General features: G+C 42.9%; 1 pseudogene; it reads right to left on the bottom strand.

Moving 5' to 3' along the window:
* LOC127572767 (contactin-associated protein-like 5) overlaps positions 1–16315 on the bottom strand; it is a 991970-nt pseudogene that overhangs the window by 295729 nt on the left and 679926 nt on the right.

Genomic DNA, 16315 nt, shown 5'->3' with positions numbered 1-16315 from the left:
TGTTGAGTTCAAATCTCACTCCAAACATTTAAGTCCAGCTTGTTTTTTAAACCCTCTCAGCCAGTTGTCAAAGATCCCATTGCACTATTTTAAGAATAGCAGATGAAATCTCACTGGTATCCTGGTCAAGATGTATCTCTCAACCAACATTATCAAGTTAATATCACAGTTCTGCTTGTGGAAGCTTGCTGTGTGCAGGATAGCTATCATGTTCTTTCTTTCGACAATCTTTCAAACTCTGAATTTGTAAGTGGCTTCTATAAAATGTAAAAACCTCACTGGCCACCCTGTGTGTGTCTGTGTAGAGAGCCTCTCCATTTCACAACTTCCAGTATTTCCAAATGTACTCACAGTGAAGTTTCATGCCAAGTGAACAGAGATTGTGAGATAGTTTAGCCAACCTATTAATTGTTCAGCCCAAGTTCCATGGCAATCAATTAAATAAGAGAACCTGCTCCTGAAATCATTAAGAAGTCAAATATCAAAGATAATGCTTGGTTTGGCTTGGGATTTCATTATACACCTCAAGAAAGCCTGACAAGTCAATCACCGCCATGAATTACATGCACAACATGTATAGCTACAAAAACCTCACCGTTAGAATCCCAGGGGCAACAAGTTTACTGTTAACCTTTTTACTTTAAAAAAAAGCAAGACAGTTTAAATAAAGAACCATTTTTTAACTGAAGCTGCCATGTTGTGGTTTAATTAAATCATACTTCACACAAGTGTGACATTTGACATGTGAAGTACAGATGAAGCTCACCAATGCTTGGCTAATTATCTGAAAAATAATGGCAACCTGGAAGGAGTGACAGATTGTGATCTGACAGATGGGTATGAAGGATTGGCATTTAGAATAGCAGATGCTTGTGAGAGCACAGCTGGCTGTATACAAGTGAGGGATTAACAGAGGTTATATGCAGTGGGTATTACCAGATGAGCAGTTTAGTTTACAACCCTGCCCAATAAGTCAATGGAGAGGAGTGTGTAAAAGATGCTGCCAATTACTTTACTGCTTCCTTTGCTCAACAGCTGAAGACTGTTTGCACCCTGCTCTCTGATTAAATACAGGTCACCACCTTTTAAATTCATTCGTGGGATTCGGGTATCTCTGGCAAATCTAGCATTTAATGTCCATCTTCAATTGCCCTTGAGAAGGCAATAGTGAGTCACCTTCTTAAACTGCCACAGTCCATCTCTTGGGTGGAGAGTTCCAGGATTTAGACCTAGTGACTGTGGACAACCAGAAATATATTTTCAAGTAAGTATGTGGTGATAGAAGTCATGGGTTTCAGAGGTGTGTTGCCTTACTGAGTAACTGTAATACATTTCGTAGATAGTGCACACTGTGTGCTGGTGGGAATGAATATTCAGGGTGGCTGATGAGCTGCCAGTCAAATGAGCTACTTTGCTCTGGATGGTCCTTGAGAGTTGACACAAGAGACCGCAGACACTGGAATCTGGAGCCAACGTACAAAGTGCTGGAGGAACTCAGCGGTTCAGGCTGCATCAATGGAGGGAAATGGACAGTTGACGTTTCAGGTCGAGACCTTTCATCAGGACTGAAAGATAGAGGGGAGATAGACAATAGGAAAAGGTGGAGGGAAGGGCTGGAGCAAGAGCTGGCAGGCGATAGGTGGATCCAGGTGAGGGAGTTGATAGGCAGATGAGGGAGGGGGAGTGAGGGGGAATTGCGTCAGAAGCCGGGAGGTGATAGGTGGAAATGACAAAGGGTTGAAGCCCTTGGGAGTTGAAGTGACTGGTATGCACATTGACAAGTTCAGATGTTACCTATCCAGAATCAACAGCTATGCTGTTGCATTGCTTATAATTAAAGAGAAAGAGTTTGGGCTAGAAATTTTTCCCCACCAAGTAAGGCACGTTGAAGCAGCAGTGCACAACAGGCCAATTCATGTACTATGAGAGGGCAAGCCTCAGCAATCTTCAGTTGCTCAAGAGGCCAAGAATTAGTGTACTGGGTTTCATCACCATGGCTAAGTGAGCAGAAAAAGTAAGGCAGCTTGTGGGTGGTGGCAGCTTGTCAAGGTAAAGAGAGCTGCAGGATAGTTGAGGAGAGGGTATGATGTGGGGAGAAGCAAGGGAAAGGGAGAGAAAGTACGAGACACTGAGGGATCAGGGGAATGCATGTGTATGTGAGGGGGAGAGAGAAGGCATGAGAAAGAGACAGAGAGAGGGAGTGCATGTGTGAAAGACACTGAGTGAATGAGAGAGAACAGAACACAAGAGAGAAAGTGAGCAAGAGAACTATGCTGAGAGATGGGTTCAGAATTAGAATCAGGTTTATTATCACTGACTTATATGTCATGATATTTGTTGTTTTGTGGCAGCAGTAACAGTGCAAAGATGAAATTACTATAAATTACAAAATAAATAAATAATGTAAAACGAAAGGAATAATGAGGCAGTGTTCATGGGTTCATAGACCGTTCAGAAATCTGATGGCGGAGGGGAAGAAGCTGTTCCTAAATCGCTGTGTGTGGGTCTTCAGGCTCCTGTACCTTCTCCCCAATGGTAGTAACAGGAAGAGGGCATGTGCTGGATGATGAGGGTCCTTAGTGATGGATGTTGCCTTCTTGAGGCACCGCATCGTGGGGAGGGTTGTGTCCATGATGGAGCTAGCTGAGTCTACAACCCTCTGCAGGCTCTTTAGATCCTGTGCATTAGAGCCTCCATACTAGAAATTTGCAAGTGTCTTTGGTGACATACCAAGTCTTCTCAAACTCCTAATGAAGTAGAGCAGCTGGCCTTCTTTGTGATTGCATCAATGTGTTGGGCCCAGGATAGATCATCTGAGATGTTGACACTCAGGAACTTGAAGCTGCTCGCCCTTTCCACCAATGACCCCTCAATGAGGACTGGTGTGCGTTCTCCCGACTTCCCCTTCCTGAAGTCCACAATCAATTCCTTGGTCTTGCTGATGTTGAGTGTGAGGTTGTTGTTGCAACACCACTCGACAAGCTGATTGATCTCACTCCTGTACGCCTCCTCATCGCTGTCTGAGATTCTCCCAACAACAGTTGTGTCATCGGCGAATTTATAAATGGCATTTGAGCCGTACTTGCCCACTGTGCTGAGGGGTTAAAAAAAACTTTTTTTTTCCCCAGAGTTGGGAATGAAGAACTAGAGGGCATAGATTTAAGGTGAGAGGGGAGAGATTTAATAGGAACCTGAGGGACAACTTCTTCACCCAGAGGATGGTCAGTATATGGAACAAGCTGCCAGAGGAAGTGGTTGAGGCAGGTAAATTAACTACATTTACAAGGCATTTGGACAGATACGTGGATATGAAAGGTTTAGAGGGACGTGGGCCAAATGCAGGCAAATGGGACTAGCTTAGGTGAGCATCTTGTTCTGCATGGACCACTTGGGCTGAAGGGCCTGTTTCCATGCTGTATGACTCTATAAAGGTGACCTATCAGGAGGTAGTTTCTAGCAATGGACCCCATATTCTTGGACCTGATCTGACAGATCCACATCCGTTCATGTTGCAGGTGCAAGCCACACATTATTTGTGAAGGTTTAACTGGGATTGTTTTCTTTGGAATGGTGGAGGCTGAGGGGAGACCTGTTAGAAATCTGGAAAATTATGAGGGGCATAGATGAGTAGACAACCAGTATCTTTTTACCACAAACGAAATGTCTAATACTAGAGAGCATGGATTTATGGTAAAAGGGGGATAGTTCAAAGGAGCTGCGTGGGGCAAGGACTTTAACACAGAGTGGTGGGTGGCTGGAATGCACTTCCAGAGGCAGATACGATAGAGGTGTTTAAAAGGCTCTTAGGTAGACGCATGAATATGCAGAGAATGGAGGAATATGGACCATGTGCCGGCAGAAGGTATTAAATATCATTGGCTTAATGAGTTTAGCACAACATTGTGGGCCGAAGGGCCTGTTTCTGTGCTGTACTGTTCTGTGTTTGCTGCTGCACGTGTCCCACAAGTGATGGGCTACACATTTTGTAGAAGTGGGGTCCAAACAGGTGCAGCACAGCCTTTGAAACAACCCTATGTGTCTGGGAGAGTCTGTGCATTAATGTGGAGGACCCAGAAAGATAACGGTGTACTTCATTAAAGGTGTAGTAAGTACCCTGTCACTTTTTTGCAATCAATTTTCTGATAAAGTGCTGCATAAAGATTGTGGTGCCCAATAGAATTTCTGGGAACTTGTGTTTATATCGAATTATTGCATAACCTCAGCAAATTAGATGCCATTTTTGCAGCATAACCATTGTCATAAATCGTAAGCACAACAACCAATATATCTACAGCAAGATTTCACAAACAGGACATGTTACGCTGAAGCACCTTTTTCTGTGCTGTATGTCTTTATGATGAATGAAGGGATTGCTATATATTCTATTTTAATAATGCATATTGAGTGATATATTTTGCATAAAGCACCAACTACCTTCCTCTTCACATGCACCTTTATGTCACCTGAATGATTAACTTTGTCTCAGGGAGACAATCTGAGCATTCGTGGAGGCAAAGGGATGATCAACATTTTGGGTCAAGGCCCTTGTCACAGAGTTCTGACCCAAGAGGTCATGGACAGAGAATCACAGAGTCGTACAGTACAGAAACAGGCCCTTCGGCCCAACTGGTCCATGCCAACCACGATGCCCATCCAAGCTAGTCCCATTTGCCCTCAGCAGTTGGCTCATATCCTTCTAAACCTTTTCTAACCCTAACCCTAACCTGTCCAACTGTCCCTTAGAAGTTGTTATCATACCTGCCTCTACCACTTCCTCTGGCAGCTCATTCCACATACATACCACTCTCTGTGTAAAAAAAGTTGCCTCTCAATTTCCAGTTAAGTCTTTCCCCTCTCACCTTAAAACTATGCCCTCTAGTTCTTGATTCCCCACCCTGGGAAAATGACTGAGTGCATTCACCTCATCTACACCCCTCATGATTTTACACAGCTCGAGAAAATTACTTCTCAGTTTCCTTTGCTCCAGGAAAAAAAACTCCTAACCTGTCCAACCTCCCCCTATAACTCAGTCCCTTGAGTCCTGGCAACATCCTTGCCAATCTTTTCTGTACTCTTGCCAGTTTAATAACATCTTTCTGATAACAAGGTGACCAAAACTGAACACAATACACCACGTGTAACCTCACCAGCATCTTGTACAACCACACCATGACCTATACGCAGTGTCCTGACTGATGAAGACCAGCATGCCAAAAGCCTTTTTCACCACCTCAGCAGTCCCTTTGCCTCCACACATGCTGCTTGACCCGCTGACCTCCTCCAGCAGTTTAATTTTTGCTCCAGGTTCCATCATCTGCAGTCTCATGTGTCTCTGATTAACTTTGTCTCACTGACAAGTGAATCCAAAAGATGACACCTCTAACAATGCAGCACTTCCTTATCATTGTACTGGAGCTTCAGCATACTTTTTGCGTTCAATGATTCTAGATTGCCATCTAACTTGCAAAAAAGTTTTTGGTAAAATCATGCCAATTTTATTTGTATCGGCACTGTCTGATCAACAATGTGAGTGAGACACCACATACCACAGAGTCACAGGTTTAATGAGACTTCAATCTTCCATTGATAAACCGCTTTGTGTCCCATACCAAATGCAATGGTTCTCATTAAATTGATTAATTCCCCCAGATCTCTTTCAAGAACTCCACTGCCCTCTGGTAAGGCAGAAACTATATATAGTTGGGAAACAAAATTTCTGTTCCCACTGTTCTAATAAGGATACTGATAGAGCAACAGCCCCCATCTGGCTAAAATAAGCACTGTACTTAAGCTTCTGCAGTGGTTCTGTGACTGTAGAAGTGTACCAGAGACATCCCTTCAAAGAGACCCCACTGGTGTAGTATTCTCCTCCTTGCTCGTTGGACCAACCGGCAAAATCCTAAGCACTACAGTTTAGCAACACTATGACCACTTTGATCACTTTGCACTAAAATGGACCTTTTTTTTGTTCTAATTGTGTTCTTACTTGTAAAAATTATTATAATTTATGCTTAATTTATGTTTTTCTTGTGAACGCTACTTATCTCTTGCTATGTGCCCGTGATGCTGCTGCAAGTAAGTTTTTCATTGCACCTGTGCACACATATACTTGTGCATATGACAATAAACTCAACTTTGACTTTGAATTCGTCCATGCCAACCAAGGTATTGGTATTGGTTTATTATTGTCACTTGTACCGAGGTACAGTGAAAAACTTCTCTTGCATACCATTCGTACAGGTCAATTCATTACACAGTGCGTTGAGGTAGTACAGGGTAAAAACAATAACAGAATACAGAGTAAAGTGTCACAGCTACAGAGAAATGCACTGCAGGTAGACAATACTATGCAAGGTCATAACAAGGTGGACTGTGAGGTCAACATTATTATGACCTTGTGGTATGTGCCCTCAGGCTCCTGTATCTTCTGCCTGATGATAGAGGGGAGAAGAGAGAATGACTCGGGTGGGAGGGGTCTCTGGTTATGCTGGCTACTTCACCAAGGCAGAAGGAGGTATAGACAGAGTCCCCGGAGGGGAGGCTGGTTTCCGTGATGCACTGGTCTGTGTCCACAACTCTCTGCAGATTCTTGCAGTCCTGGGCAGAGCAGTTGCCATACCAAGCCATGATGCATCCAGATAGGATGCTTTCTATGGTGCATCAATAAAAGTTGGTGAGTGTCAAAGGGGACATGCCAACTTTCTTTAGCCTCCTGAGGAAGTAGAGGCGCTGGTGATCTTTCTTGGCTGTGGTGTCTACATGGTTGGACCATTTTCCTGCATTTGGTCCATATCCCTCTAAACCTTTCCAATCCATGTACCTGTCCAAGTGTCTTTTAAAAGTTGTAATTGCACTTGCCTCTACCACTTCCTCTGGCAGCTTGTTCCATATACCCACCATCCGCTGTGTGAAAAACTTGCCCCTCAGGTCCCCTTTAAACCTTTCCCCTCTGATCATTGGATGAGAATTGACAACCCATTGAGGCTGATGGCAAAAGCACATGGAATTGGCCCACTGGCTTCAGCAGAGTAATGACTGGCTGGTTCAGATGCAGGTTATAGTGAGAAGCAGAGTCAAGGAAACAGGGTAGAGGAATAAGGTGGAGATAATGTTGTGACTGGGAGACTCCTGTAAATTTACTGAGGAGCTGCGAAGTACTCAACTGACCCAACAAAAATGTTAAAGATTAAAACTTTTCAGGAGGCAGTTAGTTCAGCCACCAAATAAGATTTCTTTATTCTTCACATGTACATTGAAACACATAGTGAAATGCATCTTTGCATGGGGTGTTCTGGGGGCAGCCCACAAGTGTCGCCATGCTTCCGGCGCCAACATAGCATGCCCACAACTTCCTAACTTGTAAGTCTTTGGAATGTGGGAGGAAACCAGAGCACCTGGAGGAAACCCACGCAGGCATGGGGAGAACGTACAAACTCCTTACAGACAGCTGCTGGAATTGAACCCCCGTCGCTGGCGCTGTAATAGTGTTACGCTAACTGCTACACTACCATGCCTACCCAAAGACATAGAGTACAACCATGCTCAGTGTGTGGTGAGCAGAGCCACCAACAAATTTTGGACAGTGGCTCTCAAAATGACGTCAAAATCCCCAGCTGCAAAGAGGCAAATGTTTGCTTTAGTCTACTGCCCCTGATGCCTTGCAGGAGTCATCACTGAAAAGATGGAGCATTTACTTTGGCTAAGAAAACACAACATCTCCACATTGAATGAATCTGGAGCAACAAAAAATCTGCTGGAGGGACTCAGTAGGTCAAGCAGCATCTGTGGGAGGAAGGGAATTGTCAACTGATGCAGGGTTTCGACCCGAACCGTCAATAATTCCTTTCCTCCCACAGATGTGGCTCGACCCATTGAGTTCCTCCACAGATTGTTTTATAATAAAGCGTTGTTATCTGGTTTTTAGCTTCATGAAGCTGGGAAATCCTGAATGAGGCACATTTAGACTGAAATAATTTGCAAAATAAATAAATGATAAATAAAAATATTACAATGTTTCGGAAAAACATTTGGATAGGTACTTGGATAGGAAAGGCATAGAGGGATATGGGGCAAATGCAGGCAAAGGGGATTAGTTTGGATAGATATCACTGTCAGCATGGACAAAGTGAGCCACTTCTGGACTGTAAATTTCTATGATTTTAGAACAATTACAACTCTTCAATCCAAGATCATGTTCACCCAGATTTTGTTGTGGATTTTATCATGCCATAAGACTAAAGAATCAGATGGCAGGCAGCAATATTTCCCAGCATCAGGGAATTGACTAGGAGGTGCTTGCACAAATTAAAGAGGCTTGTTGCAATTATATCAATAATCACAGTGCTTTAATTGCAGCTTTGTGTCTAACCACGGAAATGACTGAAATGGGAGCAGTAGACCTACATACTAAAGCATTGCACATATACATGTGCACACAAACACTATCAGGTGATGATATTTATGAAGTAATTTTGAAATCTCAGTGGATCAGTACTAATGAGGGTCATAACTCTACAAAAATCGATATTACACAGACGTGAGTTTCTCCGCTATATCAAAAGGCTATATTTCTTTTCTTCCAGTTATAAAGAACTATGTTATATCTTATTAAATGTAATTGTGATATGTATTAAAAATCAGCAAAAAATTGGTTTGTCAATAAAAATCACCTCAGCTTTCAACAAAGTCTGTGGTAAGCAGCATATCTGTGGGTTACTAGCTTCAAGCCAAGGAATGCGATAACAGTTGCTCTTTATTTAAGAATGGAGACTGTCCTGAAGGGTGATATGAGAGTGAGGAAACACATATTCACATACACATGCATGCGAACATAAACATAAGCCTGTACATATATACAGTAGTGTAGGGCAGGCACGGTAGTGTAGCAGTTAGCGTAACACTATTACAGCGCCAGCGACCCAGGTTCAATTCTGGCCACTGTCTGTAAGGAGTTTGTACGTTCTCCCCATGTCTGCGTGGGTTTCCTCTGGGTGCTCCAATTTCCTCCCACATTCCAAAGACATATGGGTTAGGAAGTTGTGGGCATGCTATGTTGGCGCCGGAAGCGTGGCAACACTTGCGGGCTACCCCCAGAACACTCTACGCAAAAGATGTATTTCACTTTGTGTTTCTATGTACATGTGACTCATAAAGATATCTTATCTTATCTTACATGTGTGCATACACTCACATATGCATGCACTCTCATGCCTACAACAACACATATACCCACAGATTATGTCCACAGATGTCTGAACCACGAAACCGTCATGACTTCCTTGCCAGGATGAAATATGGTGTCAGCAGTCAGGGAGAATGAAGAAGGTCTCTCAACCCTTTCCTTATCAGAGGAGCAGAAGTCCCTCCTTACAACTTCCCCTGGTACACCCCTCCAAACCCCACCCACTGTTTTTCATGAGACCCATCAGATCAAATCTCTCTGGCACTTTTTACCTGGAAGCTAAAAGACAACCTATATCTTTGACTTCATTCCCACCTGCATTTCATTCAAAACATAAAATATAAAACTAAGTCATTTCACCTCTCATGCCTAAACCCACGTTTATGCTTCACATTAATCTCGTCCCACCCTATTTCAACTAAACCTACAAGCATATTCTTCTATTCCTTTCAGTTGCTGATCCCTTCCCTTGTGTCTCAATGTTGCTCATTTCAAACCACTCCATTGGTGGTGACTTCCAGATGAAAAATACAATGATGCTGGAGGAACTCAGCAGGCCAGGCAGCATCTGAGGAGAAAAGCAGGCGGTCAACGTTCCAGGTCAGGGCCCTTCTTCAGGACTGAAGATAGGAAAAGGGGAAGCCCAATATATAGGAGGGACGAGCAGAGCAGTGATAGGTGGACAAAAGAGGGGAGGCGGGGTAGACACAGGTGAGAGATAGTGATAGGCAGGTGCGGGGAAAGGAGGGGAGAGCAGATCTACTGGGAGATAGGTAAAAGGTAAGAAGAGAGAGAGAAAAGAGAGAGAAAAAGAGGCTAGGAAAGGGAAGAAGAGAAGAAGCATGGTGTGGGCGGGGGAGGGGTATTTGTGTGGAAGGAGTGTCGGAATTACTTAAAGTGGGAGAATTCAATGTTCAGGCCATTAGGCTAGAAAATTCCACATTTTCTACTGAATTTTCCATGGGGTTAACAAGTGGCTATCAACTATTTCAGGTGCAAGCTTTGGAGTCATTCCAAGCAGAAGCACCTTCTCTGCATCTATCCGATTCCGAATTGGATGGGAAGCAGCTACGTTCTGGTAAAGATCACACAGGCCTCTTGTTGGCAGGAAAGATGCAAGATAAAGGCAAATGATTAGAAATTCATCCCTTGTCAGCAGTATTAAACGTGACATGTGATCATGGTAACACCTTGTACTCTGTCCTTGAACTTCATTCCATTGACTTCAATTAAACAAGTTAGCAGCCCCATTGCACTGCAGGACTATGTAGAGTATTAGTGCTGCTAATCAGAGATAAGTTTCTGAGCAAACTTCTTTCTCTCTCACAGAGGATTAATGTGGTCACTGTCTCGATTTAGTTTTGATATAGAGTCATAAAACAACCTTACAGATTATGTCTAATGTTTCCTGTAATTCATTTGTGACACAGTCCACGAATATTGGATTCTACAATCCCTTTTGAGGGTGATTTATAATTTCTGACCCAAATCTATATCTACAACCACAACTTTTCTTTATAAAGTAACTTCAATGTAGCAAAGCATTCCAAGGTACTTCACAAACTTGCAAACAAATAAACCTGATCTCAAGACACATCAGGAGATACCAGAATTGATGACCAAAGGTTTGGTCAAAGAGATTGGTTTTAAAGAGTGTCTTATGGGATGAACAAAGCATGGAGGTGCCAAAAAGTCTTCATCATCAAAGGTACAGTCAACAATGGTTAAACTATTAAATCCAGGGATGATCAGGAGCCCAGAATTAGAGTGTCACAGATATTTTAGGTGGTTAAGATGATGAAGGTGGTTGTAATGATGAAGGAACTTGCAGTGATAGGGAGGAGTTGTGACCATGGAGGGAAATAAAATCAAGGATAAGACTGTAAGATAAAGTGAAAGTATTGCTTAACCGAGAGCCAATCCAAGCTGAAGTGAGACGTGAATTGAGTGAAGAATTATCAATCTAGTTGTAAATTAGGTTGGGAGCCGTGCACAGCTTGCCCACTCAAAGAAACTGCTGAGTGGTTATAGCCTTTGTGCAAAGGTTCTTTTTCTGTTTTATCTCAAATGGATAGCTCAGTGCAAGCTCAGCAAATCCTGCAAAATATTTTTACATGTTTCATTCCCAGTCAATGAGTGCCATATCTACTGTGCTATTAAATTATTAAAGATGGATCATCGAGGCTCAAAACCAATAAAATCCTCATTGTATGCTTTTAGTTTCCAAAACTTAAGGGTTTTATTTTCAGTTTCCATTGCTCGGATGGATACTCTTCCCTTTCTTCTAGTTTTTCGGTTTCCTGGCTGTCTCATATCTAGGTACTACTTCAGCTATTAAATTAGTAACCACAGATAATTCTGTTCTCCATTCCATTCCCTAGACTCTGTATGATGGCATTTAATCCTTGCACCAACGTAAACATTTTGTAGGTAACAGAGAGCTCTGAGTTTGGCAATAAATTTGCTATAGTTCCTATTGGACCTACATTTCTATATCGCCATTCATATCCATTTCAGACCACTGCAAGGTGGTCTTTAGCTAATGAAGTACACTTGAAGTGGAAACAGAGTGTACAATTTGCATACAGTAAGCTCCCATAAATGCCAGCAGGAAGATGATCAGATAACTTGTTTCAGAGATATTGGTTGAGGATTAAGTATTGGCCAAAACTCTGAGACTACTGATTATCTTAAATGGAGCCAAAGGATCTTTTACATTTACCTGCAGTAGCAGGTGGATATCTGGACATATTTTGTCATCCAATTGACGGTAGCTCTACAATCACAGGATTCCCTCAGTACAGCACTGGAGTGTTAGCCCAGATTTTGTAGATCAAACCCACAGTTCTGCACCTTAGAGGGGAGATTACTGTCCAATGAAAAATGGCTTTTATTGAAATGATTGAGCTGAATATCAATGGGTTTGGACTCCAATGCATTTTGGGGTCTCAGTCTCTACTAAATCACTATTCAGATACTGATTGTCCTGGAGTCTATTCTTCTGGAGTCATAGAGTTATACAGTATGGAAACAGGTTCTTCAACCCAGCTTGTCCATGTTGACCAAGTTGTCCACCTGAAAAAGTTCCATCTGCTTGTGGTGTGGCCCATATCCCTCCAAACCTTTTCTATCTATGTAGTTGTCTTTTTAAATATTCTAATTGTACCCACCTTTACAGCTTCCTCTGGCAGCTCATTCCATATACTCACCACCCTCTGTTTGAAAAGGTTTCCCCTCAGGTCCCTTTTAGATCTTTCCCCTCTCACTGCAATGTGACCGCAATCAGTGAGGATAGGCAGCAATTCCTCCGGCATGATTATTCTCAACACTGGTGCACCACAAGGCTGCGTCCTCAGCCCTCTACTCTACTCCCTATACACTCATGACTGTATGGCCAGATGCTGCTCTAACTCCATCTACAAGTTTGCAGATGATACCACCGTTGTAGGCCGTATCTCAAACAGCGATGAGTCGGAGTACAGGAAGGAGATAGAGAGCTTAGTGGAATGGTGTCATGACAACAACCTTTCCCTCAATGTCAACAAAACTAAAGAGCTGGTCATTGACTTCAGGAAATGGGGTGATGTACATGCACCTGTCTACATCAATGGTGCTGAGGTCGAGAGGGTTGACAACAAGTTCCTGGGAGTGAACATCACCAACAACTTGTCCTGGACAAACCACATAGATGCCATGGCCAAGAAAGCTCAACAGCGCCTCTACTTCCTCAGGAGGCTAAAGAAATTTGGTTTGTCCCCTTTGACTCTCACCAACATTTACTGATGCACCATAGAAAGCATCCTATCTGGATGTATCATGGCTTGGTACGGCAACTGCTCTGCCCAAGATCGCAAGAAGCTGCAGAGAGTTGTGGACACAGCCCAGCGCTTTATGGACACCAGCCTCCCCTCCTTGGACTCTGTCTTTACCTCTCGTTGTCTTGGTGTAGCAGCCAGCATAATCAAAGACCCCACCCACCCAGGACATCCTCTCTTCTCTCCTCTTCCATCGAATAGAAGATACAGGAGCCTGAGGGCACGTACTACCAGACTTAAGGACAGCTTCTATCCCACTGTGATAAGACTATTGAACGGTTCCCCTATACAATGAGATGGTCTATGACCTCACAATCTACCTTGTTGTGACTTTGCACCTTATTGCACTGCACTTTCTCTCTAGCTGTGACACTTTACTCTGTACTGTTATTGTTTTTTTTACCTGTACGACATCAATGCATTCTGTACTAACCCAATGTAACTGCAGTGTGTAATGAATTGACCTGTACAATTGGTTTGTAAGACAAGCTTTTCACTGTACCTCGGTACACGTGACAATAATAAACCAATACCAATACCAATACACCTTAAACATTAGGGACATTTAAGAGACTCTTAAATTAGGGACATATAGGCAGGTACATTAAGGACATTTAAGAGACATTTAAGATAAACACATGAATGATAGAGAAATGGAGGGCTATGTGGGAGCAGGATAAAATGTCAGCACAACATTGTGGGCTGAAGGGCCTGTACTGAGCTGTAATTTTAGACTCCCCTGCCCAGGGAAAAAAAATGTGACCATTCAGTTTATCTATGCCCCTTATGATTTTATAAACCTCTATAAGCTCATCCCTTCAGTCTCCATCACTTCAAGGAAGGAAGTCCCTGCTTTATCCAGCCTCTCTTCTAACTCAAGCCTCCAATCCTGGTAACATCTTTGTGAATCTTTTCTGCACCCTTTCCAGTTTAATGTCATCCTTCTGAGATCTGGGTGAGTAGAACTGATCTCGATATTCCAAGTGTGGACTCGCCAACTTCCACAGCAACACAATTATTCCTGGTGGATTTTTGTCCATGTATGAACATTTAGGCTCAAAAGCAAAGATTGATTGCTGAATACATGAACTTAGAGGATTGGACACATGAGATCTTTTCAGTTGCCTCATTAGCCCTCCTACACTGGGGCAGAGATGAGAAGAGAAGCCACTGGCAGCTGATATAACATTCTGTCTCAAGCTTTCTTAATGGACACTGCCTAAGTTGTTCCATGTTTGGTCAAAGTATCCTTGCACTTCCATTCATTTACCAGCAGACACTGCCAGAGGCCCTCAAAATGAGAGTGCTGTTTTCAACTGGTTCTTGAACCTGTGGCTAATTTCAACTCAATCGAATGGATTCACTGAGAATGAATAGCGTTGGAAAGGGTACAGAGGAGATTTACCAGGATGCTGCCTGGTTTAGAGAGTTTGCATTATGAGGAGAGACTAAGGGAGCTAGGGCTTTACTCTTCGGAGAGAAGGAGGATGAGAGGAGACATGATAGAGGTGTACAAAGTATTAACAGGAATAGATAGAGTGGACAGCCAGCGCCTCTTTCCCAGGGCACCAATGCTCAATACAAGAGCACATGGCTTTAAAGTAATGGGTGGGAAGTTCAAGGGACATATCAGAGGAAGGTTTTTTACCCAGAGAGTGGTTGGGGCATGGAATGCGCTGCCTGAGGTGATGGTGGAGGCAGGTACATTGGTCAAATTCAAGAGCTTACTAGATAAGCATATGGAAGAATTTAAAATAGAGGGATATGTGTGAGGAAGGGGTTAGATAGTCTTAGGTGAGGTTTAAAGGTCGGCACAACATTGTGGGCCAAAGGGCCTGTATTGTGCTGTACTGTTCTATGTTCTATGTTATATGAAATTCTATGTTCTAAATATCATAGCCTCCTACGATATTCAGATGATCTTGGCTGATCTGCTACCGCAACACAATTTTCCAAACCTATCATCATATTCCTTGATTCCTATAATATCCAGAAATCTATCTATCATTGTCTTGAAAACTATCAATGACTGAGTGTCCACAGCCCACCAGGGAAGGGGATTCCAAAGCAACACACAAACAGCTGGAGAAACTCAGTGGGCCAGGTCCAGATGAAGGGTCTCAACCCAAAATGCCAACTGTCCACTTCCCTCCGTAGATGCTGCCTGACCCACTGAGTTCACTCAGCTTTTTGTGTGATGCTCCAGATCCCAGCATCAGCAGTCTCTTCTGTCTCCAGAGGATTCCAAAGATTCTCTGCCCTCTGACTGAAGAAATTTTTCCTCATTTCAGTCCTAAATGGTCTCCTCCTTATATTCTTAATTCTAGATTCCATGCTTAAGAGAAACATGCTCCCCATAGCCACCCATTGAGCTCTCTGAGAATTTTGTATGTCACCTCTCATGCTTTTAAACTCTAGAGAAAAGAGGCCTAACCTACTTAATTTCTTCTTACATGACAAACCTGCCATCCCAGGAACCAGCTTGGTGAATCTTTGCTGTGTTCCATCTACAGCAAGCAAATCCTCCATTACATATGGACCACAGGACTCACCAACGTCCTGTATAATTGCAGTAAGACACGTTTACTTTTGCAGTCAAACTTTCTTATAATAAAGGCCAACTTTCCATTTACTTTCCAAACTGCCTGTTCGCTTTCAGAGATCTCTGTGTAAAGATAACCAACAGCAATGTTTCCCCATCTCTCACCATTTACTCAACATACTCAGCTATGTGATGAGCGACAATTTGCAAAGTAAAAGGCTCATCCACATTTTAAAATCATGAATGCTGTATTCTAGTCCATTTGTATCTGTAAATGGACAGTCATTCCCGAGAAGAACCTTGGGAAGGCTGCTTGCTGATAAATGTTCAACTATTGTTCATCTCACTACGACTTTAACATAGAACATAGAAGACTACAGCACAGTACAGGCCCTTCGGCCCACAATGTTGTGCCAACATTTTATCCTGCCCTAAGATCTATCTAACCCTTCCCTCCCATATAGCTCCCCATTTCTCTATCATTCATGTGTCCATCTAAGAGTCTCTTAAATGTCCCTAATGTATCTGCCCCCACAACCTGTACCGGCAGTGTGTTCCATGCACCCTGCACTCTCTGTGCAAAAAACTTACCCCTGACATCCCCTTATACCTTCCTCCAATCACCTTAAAATTATGTCCCCTCGTGTTAGCCATTGTCGCCCTGGGAAAAAGTCTCTGACTGTCTACTCAATCTATGCCTCTTATCATCTTATACCATCTTGTACACCTCTATCAAGTCAGGATTAAAAGGATTTTTCAGAGTCTACAAAGCAAAGG

This window comes from Pristis pectinata, chromosome 1 (genome assembly GCF_009764475.1).
Source record: "Pristis pectinata isolate sPriPec2 chromosome 1, sPriPec2.1.pri, whole genome shotgun sequence".
Classification (NCBI taxonomy): domain Eukaryota; kingdom Metazoa; phylum Chordata; class Chondrichthyes; order Rhinopristiformes; family Pristidae; genus Pristis; species Pristis pectinata.
The sequence above is the reverse complement of the archived record's forward strand: the minus strand, read 5'-3'. Positions and strand labels throughout refer to the sequence as shown.